Source organism: Chamaea fasciata, unplaced genomic scaffold (genome assembly GCF_029207755.1).
Source record: "Chamaea fasciata isolate MVZ Bird 193981 ecotype frontalis unplaced genomic scaffold, bChaFas1.0.hap1 SCAF_1, whole genome shotgun sequence".
Lineage (NCBI taxonomy): Eukaryota > Metazoa > Chordata > Aves > Passeriformes > Sylviidae > Chamaea > Chamaea fasciata.
In genome coordinates, this window is record NW_027094086.1 from 110,404,863 (window position 1) to 110,416,402 (window position 11,540).

Below are 11,540 nucleotides of genomic sequence, written 5' to 3' on the forward strand. Positions count from 1 at the left end.
TCCTCAGCTGTGCCTGCATCCAGCTTGCTTTAAACTTGAGTCTAAGGCTAAGATCTGCTGTCCTGGGATCCTAAAGCAGCATCACTGGGATGGTGTTCTCCATCATTCAGTATGGATGTCAAAAATAGCCAAAACATGGCTTTCAGCAGGAAGTACTTTTTCATCATGGAATGTTCATGTGAGAGTTCTAAATGTCAGACAGGTGCAGTAAATGTTCTCACCACTCTTTCACTATCTGATGCAGTTTTTCATCCTTTTCAGACTTAAGCTTTACTAACAATCCTTACCTGCAGTTCCAGGTACTACTTTTCCCCCTAAAACAGGTGATCCCCTCCACATGGATGGACTCAGAAGGTCACTGACAACAAACAGCACTAATCTGACATGTGTTTCTTGAGTGTAGCTGGAAAAAAATGGAAGCCTACAGAGTATCTGATAGAAGCAGGGAATGCTCTTGACTTGTGAACTGGGTTCTTTGAAGAGACAACACATGATATAATGACTTGTCTAAAAAGTCTCAGAATTCAATGGAAAAAGACTGCCTGCTTTTCCCTTGTGAGTGCCTTACTTGAATAATTTAGTGTAGTAGACATTGTCCCAAGTATAACAAAAGAGGAAGTGAGCTCAAGAACAGTGTGACATTTCTTTGCAGATCTTATCATTGCTGCTCCCTGTTATGCTGAAAAAGTTTTTTCTTTGCTTTGTGTAGAGGAGCTGGTGCTGTCTCTTTACGTCATATGAATTTGGATATAAGGCAGGTTTTCTCAGTCCACTTGTATTGCAGAGCAGCAAGGAAGAGGGTGGTAAGTCAAGCTGGTTCTGCTGCTGTATCCATTTGGTGTACAGTTCCAAACAGGTCCTTATACACCTGGTGAAGGGAATCACCTCTTTGGCTGCATTGCTTGGTTTATGGTTCTGCCCACTGACAAAAATAGTTCAACGAAAGAAGCAGATCAGGTTTCATTTTCCGGTGTTATAATCCACCAACACCATATGAAACTTACAAGACATTTTAAGTAGTATGAAATACATAGGACACTTGAATGATGGGTATAGTATTAAAAAGAATTTACAATATAATTTTATCTCCACAATGTTAAAATAATTTCTAGTCATCATTAAAAAGTCATAAACCAGGTTCAGCAATGAACCTTCATAGCCAGTAAACTATGTCTGAGTAAGGCTTTTGCCCATATATAGTAATAGTATATAGTTGCGGAGGAAAAGAATAATAATGTCAATTTTTACAAGAAATCTCTTCAGTGGGACCACTTGTAGGGAATCAAGCTTTCACCCAGCCTTGAGAAATGTCAGTACTGCCAAGCAGCACAATGGTTACAGTTTCAGTAGTTCCTCTGTCTGTAATGTTGTATTGCTTAAGAGATTGCAGTCTGTTAATATCTGGATCAAATATGAAGGGTTTTAAAAATATATTTTAGCTGCACATAGACATCGTTGATTTGAATGCCTGTGTAACTGAATTTATGTGAGCTGCTAATCCGAATCAATTCGGTTGGAAAAGATGTCTGAGATCATCAAGTCCAACCTCTGACCAGTCAACACTTTGTCAACAAGACCATGGCACTGAGTGCCATGTCCAACCTTTTCTTGAACACCTCTAGGGATGGTGACTCTACCACTTCTCTGGGCAGCCCATTCCAATGTCTAATCACTCTTTCTGTGAAGAAATTCCTTTTAATGTCCAGCCTCAACCTCACCTGGTGCAGCCAGAGACTATGTCCTACAGTTACCAGAGCTTAGAGCAGCTTAGAACAGTTCCTTTCTTTTAGAGAAAACTGTTTCTGCATGTCATTGTAGAAATATGCTATATCTTCTACTCAGTTTCAACTTTATTTGGTAATCTTTGTGAATCATTTATTTGGGGTTTTATTGTACACAATTTTTTACCCAACAAATTCTGATCCTGACCCCACACGATGCACCCATTTAATCTTAAGGTCAATTCCATGTCTATCCAGTCACATCTAGGAGGAATATATCCCCCAAAGTTTAGAAATTATATTTTTAAGTACAGCATTCTCACCTGATGTTAGACAGCCTTTCACTGGAGCTTATGTTGATAGCATGGATACCAAATGGAATGGAAAGGAGTAATGTGGTATTCCTCCATTGGTGCAGAACACAAGGTTGAAAGAGAAACAAATGTTGCAAAAGTCAGAAATACACTCACCTGGTGTGGAGCCGTCAATCCCTTCAGAACTCAGCACAGCCAGCAATTCAAGGGAGTAATCCAAATTATGAGGTAGACAGAGAACACAGGAGTTTATACAACCCTGTAAGAAATGGCAGAATAATGTTAAAAGCATGACTTGCAAAAAAACTTCATAAATGTCCAGTTTGCTATACTTCAGGACTGCAGTATTTAGTATTACATTTGTGGTGGGAGCTGGCTGAAATACACAGCTCACTCTTCTCCATCATTCACTTGAAAAAGTTTCCGTTGGCATCCCCACCGCATTGCCAGTATTATGTCCACTCGAGGATCTCTGGTAGTTGAGGTTTTTATAACCTCTGGCATGTTTATCGCTGTTGCAGGATTCTGAGAAGCAGACCAGGCTGTGGACAGCCAAGGTGTAGGAAACAACAACTGACTCCTACAGGCAAGTTGTTGTATCTCATTTTGGTGACATTGCCTATTACAAATATAATTTCTTTCATTATTTTAAATGTTTGAGGTGTAGTTTCTGTGTGAAAGTCAAAGGCAAACACCATATCAGTGGGAGGAACAGAGTATGCTGGTATACCCAAACCAAAAGCAGAGAGTTACAATCCAAAAGGATTAACAAAACTAGACATTTTTCTCTCATGTTTAATACCATTTTGACCCACAGACCCACAATAAACTGCACTGATTGCATGGAAAAATGTTGCTGGATCACAGTCCAGGAAGAGAGTGAGGTCTTCTCTGTTGTTGCCTGTAGTCCCAAACTTTTAAAATCAGAGGTAGATTATTTAAGTTTAGGAGCATCTTTTAGATCAGGGTAAAGAAGAGACAACCATGCTGCACTGCTGCACTGTAGACATGCAAAAAGGAGAAAACAAAATCTTTTTCAATAATTATCCAAACTCTTACATCTTATAGAATACTGATCTATTAGTAGCATGGATTTTTTGACTTGTTCTCTGTAAAAAGGAAGGCTTCTTGTAGCAGCAGTAGCTTCTTGAAGTAGAAGTGCTGATTTACAATTTAGGACATGTCTTTATTTTAATATTTCTCAGAGTAGCAATATTGGTTCAGTCCCTGTTCTCCCTCCCAAACTTAGAGAAACTGCAGATAAGACTTAGCAATTTCATCAATATTTGATCAAAAGAATTTTAGAACTCAGGAGTTTGGTGTTTCACCCACAGTTCAAAGCACATTTCAAGCAGCTGGCAAAACCAGTCCCAAAGTCTGAAGTGCAAAACTGTCTTAGGAATTTTGCACAAAGATACAGGACATTGTGTACAGAGGCAGAACTGAGATTCAGTGAGTACAAGGGAATCATTTGTAGCTCCTTCAGGAAAGATGGTCTTACACTAAAATTATACCACATTGCTGACAGTTACAATTAGACAAGTTTTGGTGAAATATTTAAGGGAAAGACAAGGGGAGCGGAGAACGGATATGAAAGGGCATGATATTTGCAGTGAGGTTTCCTCTGGGTTCATGTCAATAGAAGCTTTGTATCCTCAGATTCGGCCTGGAGCAGAGCTTGGCAAAACTTTAAAGGGAGGCTGAGCAGCAGAATCCCATCAAAGGAGGCCTGGATTTTCTTACCAGAAAGGCAATTCCATTTATGCTAAAGGAAATTACAGAGGCTGCAAAGGTGGAGAGCACAATCATGAAAGACTCCATTTAACTGCCATAATGATGATGACATCCTACTGCTGTGTGACATTTAAGCAAGGATAATGTTTTCAGTTAACACACTCACAGTAGCATGTTGAAGACTAGTATGAGGTAAAGGAAACTTTTCAAAAGTCAGAAGTTACACTAAAATGGAAACACAGAAAAATAAACTTTGGAAACCATATGTAAAATACAATGTAGAAAGGTAAAATATATTCTCAGGAAAAGATTCTGCAAGACGTAAAAACAAATATTAAACTCCTTTCCAAATATATTGGGAATGAGAATCTGACAGTTTCTGTTTGGTCAATAATTGAGGAATGTGTAAAAGAAGATTTCAAACAAAACAAGGCCATAGCAGATAATAAGATGGGTACTTTCCCTCTCTGTTCACCATTGAGGAATTCAGGGGGGTTCCTATCCTAAAATCCTGTCCCTTTTCTGCACATGTATGTGATGTGCCACAGGATCTCTCTGACTGAAACATCTGCCAGGTTGGTAGGAGAGGTTTCAATCAGTAGTAAATTGTCAAGAGCAGAAAATTCTCATCTAAAAAATGATATATTTTAAAAGGCATCAGGAATGAAAAAGCTGAACTGCTAACTATGGTTTGGAGCCTCTTGCTTAAAACTACTCTAGTATTAAAAAGGTTCAAACTGGCAGAATTCACACCAGATCTTTTAGAAAACTCCTGGGGAGTTTTGAGACCAGCCTAATGTATGCTGTAGGCAAACTATTATGAATTATAAAAAAAAGCAGAGTTGGTAAAGATATGCGCTCTATCAAGGAAGAGTCAACATGTAAGTTGGAGTCTTTTATCATAAGCTTATCTTTAAAAGAATTGCTAGCTATGTGAACAGTACATGTCTGGCTGATTGTCTTGCTTTTCCAGGACGCTTTGGGCAAATGCCCCAACGAAAGGCTTCCAAAAATAATTAATGTTGTCATCTGATACAAAGTATTCCCACAGATTAACACTGTTAAAGACGGTTGTTAAATATTATTTATTACAAGTTAAGACACAATATGTGATAACACGAATAGACCTGTTTTCACATTTATCAGTAGAGATAAATGACCTCTGTTTGTACAATTTTTATCAATGACTGGGAAAAGAGAAAGGAACAGCAATATGCCCAAAGTGGCTGAAATTAGTAAGTTAATTGGGGCAGTAGGAACAAAAATTTTGCATAAGGATTTCATTATGGTGGATGGCTGAACAATCCCATGTAAAATTAAATTATTTGTCGGTAAAAATAGTGTACATGATAAATACAGCCCAGCTTTAACTTTATGTTTCTAATGAAGAGTCCTGAATGAGTCCTGAATACATAGTCCTAATCAGGAAAAAAAAAGTTGGAATTACAACAGACAGTCCTATAAAAAGATTAACTCAGTACTTGGTATTGATCCAGAAGTTAAAACAAATGTTAGACATTACAAGGGAAAGAATTGATAATACACCAGTGAACAAATCCATGGTGCCCTCTTACTGTGAATAATGTGTGCAGCACTTCCCCTTAATAATGAAAATATATATAGTACAACTGTGGGAGGCACAGAGAGGCCTATTGTGGGTAAAGAATGGTTTCCACATAAAGAACCGTTAACCAGACTTGGAGTCAGCATCTGGAAAACAGAAGCCTGAAGAAAGAGATAACATATCTGTAAATAAGCAATGGCAGGAAACACTGAATAGACAATTACTGTTTGCTCATGCATTTAAAGCAAGAACTACAGAGTATCACATAAAAGATGAGATAAACATGTACAAAAGAAGGTTCTATTTCATAAAGCATGTAATTAAGTGATGAAACTCATTGGTTTGGGCTGTTGTGAACACCAATGTTTGCCTGCGTTCAAATAATACTTTAGTACATTCAGAGCAAAAAAGAATCCATTAAGGGCTACTGATAACAAAACTGCTATATATAAAAATGCCATATTGAAAATTAAAGTTGTGATTTTACAATAACTCTGGCATGAATTTTCTGACAAGAGTGGGCTGTGAAAAAAATAGTAAAATTTTATTTGTGGGCACATAGGTTTCTGTAGAATGGGAGAGAATATTGTATTTTTATTAAAATAACTTCCTGAACGGAATTAAGTTTCCATGAAAACAGAAATGGTTTGATGTTAGCAAGACTGTTATGAATTACCTGATTTTTTTGAGATTTTAGAAATCCAGCCATCACACAAGTCCCCTTTCCTTTCAACTTTAAACACTCATGGGGTACAATATCCTGACTACAGAAAAAGCAAAGTCTTAGCTTTGCTCAGATAATTTCCTTCTTGTCAAAATTAGACCAGCTGGCATAAGGCACAAAGGTGCCACGGATTCTGGGAGGCAGAAAACCATTAGCACTACCAGTAAAGTAAAGCTGGCAACAGATCTGAAAGTAGAAGGAAAAGTTCTATTTTTACCTGTGAAAATAACAGTCCAGATTTTCTTCTCCAACAAGAAGAGGGAAAAGCAAAGTGTTAAAAATCACTGTTTTCCATCCTGCACAGTAATGAGTTTGTGCTGTGCTAGTTGGAGCCTCCAAGAGACTCTTCTATTCCAGCTGACACCACTTTGGCAGCCATCCTCTAGAATACAGTGTAGGGATAATGACTGAAATGAAGCCCGTTTTCTCACCTTATTATTTCCATAGCTCATTGATTTCTTCAAAGTGTCAGCTTCAAAGGAGATAATTACGCATTAAATCATCATCTACATGCATCTGTAGAAACTGGGCTTTGAACGAGTAAATCAGAGACCAGAAGAAACTGAAATAGAATATTATTACAATATATTACATTGGTATTACATGGAAGTGTTTTGATAAGAGATAGCAAGTACAGTCTCTTGGGAAGAGACTGTATCACAAGAGACCTTGCTAGCATAATTAAGGAAAAAGAAGTTAATATTCTTAGATACACAGAAAAGAAAGGCACTGCCAAAGAGAGTGGTCTCTCAAGGATTTATGGAAAGCAAGGACAAGAAGAGTATGTCTGAAAATCACAGGGGAGACAAAGACCTGAGAATTATGCAAGCAAGCTGAGTAACAGAAACAACTTACTCTCAAATCCCAAATCAAGGATGGTTGATGCTACTGTTGCAGATGATCAGAAGGAGAATATTATATCTCTGAAGGTAACTGGGTCAGATGGGCTAATCTGCAAATGAAATTGACTTCACCCATGTACACACTGTACGAAAAGGTGACATTGCAAGAAGAAAACACCTTTTTGTTATTTATCTCATTAAAATAATCACCACTGAATCTGAAATGAATTAATAAATACATGAATCAACATGAGTTATAGTAAATATTCAGGAATGGTGACAGCAAGGACAAAATCATCTTCTATTGTTTTCAGAATGTCAAAACTTTCATTAAAAAATACGGGCTTGGGCTTCCCACTAATCTCTTCAAGATGAGATTTACCTTGGCAGCTCTGTGTAAATATCACGCCTGCCTGTGAGATGCAGTTTAGAGGGTCCACTTCTGGCACAGTTCACATGATCTCAGTGGAATCTGTGCTTGAACCAAAGAAGGCAGAATGCTTAGGAAAAGGCTGGAAATGAAAGTTGAGCCCCAACCATCTGCCAGCAGCAGCCACAAGAATGCAGTTTATTCTTCTCTGCTTCATTCCCTGAGTATATTAGTAACCAGGTTTGAACATTCTCATTTTAATTACTACTTGCAATTTTGGGGTGAGTGAGTAACGGCATCTGTTTTAAGTAACACTTTTTAAATCCGTTTTTTTTTGATATCTCACTTGTGCATGGTTCTGGAAGAATGACTTCTCAAACAAAAACTGCAAGAGTGCCTTAGCATCTGAAAAGGAAAACAAAAATCAAGAAAAAAAGAGTAGCAAAAGTGAAAACAGAAATAAAGATAATATGTAAAGTCAGAAAATTCTCCTGGATGCAAAGCAAATTTTGAAAAGAATCTATTTCTAAATGCCAGTTGAGTTAACTATGCAGGGCAGAATGAAAAAGATCTTGCCAACGGAGACCAAACACATGACTTTAAAATTCGTAAATCCTCATCTTGCAATAAAAATGTAACATGCGTAAATCTATAGCTTTGTATTAACTAGCACAAGCCAAAATTTTAATCTCAGACTGAGGCAGGAAAAGGCCATTATGTTCTAGGCCATAAAAAGGCTGAGTGAAAGAAAAAGCCCCGGGCATTCAATGACACTTTTCCATCATACATAAGCCCAGTTCACTTCTCATACTGAAAAGTAAAACGTGCTTTGGAAGTCCATGCCTGTCAGTGTATCATACTCCAAGACAGGATATGCTGGAACACCTATTGGTTTTTCTGTTTTGCTTGGAGAAAATGGGCACATTATGCTGTATTGTATTTTGTGATTATCTTCTCAAAAAAGAGAAAAAAAGAATCAAAAGCCAGAGTGAGTTAGTCAGTACAAACCAGCCACGGGGAATGATACAGTCACAGGGAGTATCTTCACAGCAAGCACAAAGGACTCAGGATCCAGAACCACAGGTTTTATCATGTATGGCACAATATATGAAATAAATTTCTGAGACAGCTTTTATTTGACAATTTAGTCAGAGAAGATTAGCTGGAAATTCATTCCTTGTTTCATTTTCAGTTTAAAAATAGGGCATCCTGTAAAATTCTTCACAATCTTATAACCTGGGCTAGTTTTAAGAAGAAACTTTATAAAAACAAGTTTTCCACATGAACAATGAAAATCTGGCCATTTTGAGAAGCAAGGGTGGAGTGTACCAGTCCTGTTTTTCAACTGTTCTTTTCTAGCCTTCTTTCCAATGAAAATGACGTTGATATTTTTACAGTGTCTGTCTGTTTATTCTTGCCACAGTAGAATTGTGAATATTGTTGGCCAATTTCAACTAAATGTGACAGAAAGATAGAGGTCCCAAAGTTTTGAAGATCCTGCAGAATTTAGAGAGATGACAGCAGTACAGATGTTAGGGACAAATTTAATGATCTAGTTAGAGGAAAAGCAGGGTATGAGCTCAGGTACAACCTGTGCTGTCTGGGAGACACATCACATACACCCAGCCATGGCAATGGATAATTCTATGCATCCATGTCATTTTAGAGCTTTCTTGTATTTTACAGTACAATCATTACCAAGAAAGCACAAGTACTTCTGTGTTAGACATGCAAAGACATGAGAAGTAAGAATCAAAGGTAAACTTCACAAAGGGGCAGAGGGATCAAACAACTTCAGCTGTGTCACGGAATTAAGATGTCTCCAAGCAGTTTGATGATGTTTGTTTGTTTGTTTGTTTGTTTGTTTGTTTGTTTTTTGGTTTTTGTGAAATGGTTAAAATAGATGTAAATTTCTTTCTCTAAATCATCTCTCTTTTTTTTAATATTTTGACTGGAAAAGAAAAGAGAGGGGTTTGCAAGAGCAAGAACTGGTAGAACTGAGTAGATTTCAATGTTTAACTGGGCTGTGAAAGAGCAAGGAGGGAGAGGAGAAAAGGATGCTGAGAATATAATTATAAGCAGAATCAGGACAGCTGGGGTGATGGCAGAGTGGGAGAGCCCCAATTTCAATCCTTTTCCTCCTTAGTTGCCCAACCTGGCCAAGGACAAAACTGTTCCAATAAGAGTACTACCTTCCTCCCTCCCCCCCCCCCCCCCCCCCCATTTGAATGAGCAAATAACAAATACTTAAGAAAAGTCTTCTTGAAGTGTAGAAGGGAGAATGTTCAGTTTCTTTATTCCCCCATACTCACCTTACAGCTTAATGAAGGAAACAGTAGCCAGTCTTTTATGAATATCCAGATCCAATTATTCTTTTACAGTAATTATATGAAAATTAATCACTTCTATAAAGTTAATGTTAGTCTCCTTCTGTAAAATAGGTTCAGTAGCTTATATTAAGAGAACTTCAGATCAGCAAGAAACCCAGTATATATGACATACCCAAAGTATTTTTACTGGCAATTCTGATAGTTATAGTATTTTTTGTTTGTAGTACAGTTCTTCCATGTCATATTGGGTACAGCAAAATTCCACAATAAAGGGTTTGTTATGTGAAGTGGTTGGTAATTTTAATGATATCAGAATTGACTCATCTATAAAAAGAAGCTGATATTCTCTGTCAAATGTATTATAATTAATAGGCTCTAAAGAGCTATGTCACATGCTCATTTCTTGCAGTTAATTTATTAAAATAATTATCTGAAGCTTCATAAAATGTGCAACCTTTGAGCAGTAAACATGTTTTGCAGTTTTATGATGACTTAAAATTCTATAACTCAAAGGAAACTACAGTGTTGCCTCCCTACACATCTCTTCTGTTTTTTCTGTCTCAGAACTCTGTTATAGCCCAGGTTTCTTGTAATATAAAGAAAAATCTTTTTTCCTTGCACTCTATCCTTACATTTCCTAGATTTCCATACCTGTGAGGGACAATTCCATACTGTGAGGCTGTAAATCGCAAAGGGGATACACACATGCTATCTCACAAACACACCAAATTTAATTTCTATTTCACAATTCTCTTTCATCTGAAAGATATTGTCCTATGATGATTTTTGTGCAGAATATTTTAATAAGGAAGGATATACATGTTATAGGAGAGCCATCAGGATAAATGGAAATCCTGCAATGTAGTTTATTAACAACAATGACAACAAAGCAAAAAGTAAAAAGCAAACTTCACGGAACCTTGCAAATCAATTAACACCAGTAAAGAGCCCAGATGGATAAACACTGTGGTAGGATGCAGCTTCTCAATAGACTCACCTGTGCAGTACAGAGGCTACATATTAACATCAGAGCTGAAGTATATTCTCAGGTTTGTGAAAGCAATGGAGATATTTTATTTCTCTGAGGCATGAGGGACAGGTACTGTAATTTAAAAACTGTATTGTACTTAAAGTATCTTTCTAGTGACCTTGGTCTCTGTAACTCTTGGAAACATTGAAGAGAAACAGAGAGATCTCTTGGATGCAGTGTACTTTCAGAGTAAAATCATGAATGGCTTCTGCCTGTCTTCAGGTTACTGTGTGCCTTTTAAGCACATTCCTTCTCACTTTCCAAGACATCTGACAAAACAAACACAAACATCTGCTTATGAAGAGAGAAATCTATTTCTTTGGTTATTTCTCCCCATCTTCTGCATCCTCTTTGCTTTCAAGATACCAAATATTTTGTTGAGGGAATCTCTTCCCAATTTACACGCTTGAATGAGCTTGTAGATTTTAAAAGAGTGCTCCTGTAGGAGCTTGTGATGGAAATAGATGGGAATAAAACATCTCTCATCACTGTGGAGCACTGTAGTCCATAATAGCAAAACATAACCCCCTTTCTCCTCTTAATGTTGGATGAGAAAAGAAAAAACTAAAAGCTAAAGATACGAAGATATGGAAACTGGAAAATCCACATACTCCACCTGCAATTAGTTTGATATACTCCAGCTCTCTGTCTGAAGGACCTGAAATCCCTGCCTTCTGGTCTCCTTTTCCACAGATAGCTGCTGAAAATGACTTCTCGTCTTCAAGTTTTTAAAAGGGCCATCATCAGGTCATGATTTCAGCAAGCATTGCTGATGCATTGTGAAGGGACAACAAATAGCAGAAAATTGCAATGAAAAGACATTTCATCTCTTTATGGTGCTGGCAATTTTCTTTGTATAACATAGTATCTGTGGTTGGAATTCACACCTTGGGAAATGCATGAAAGCTAGA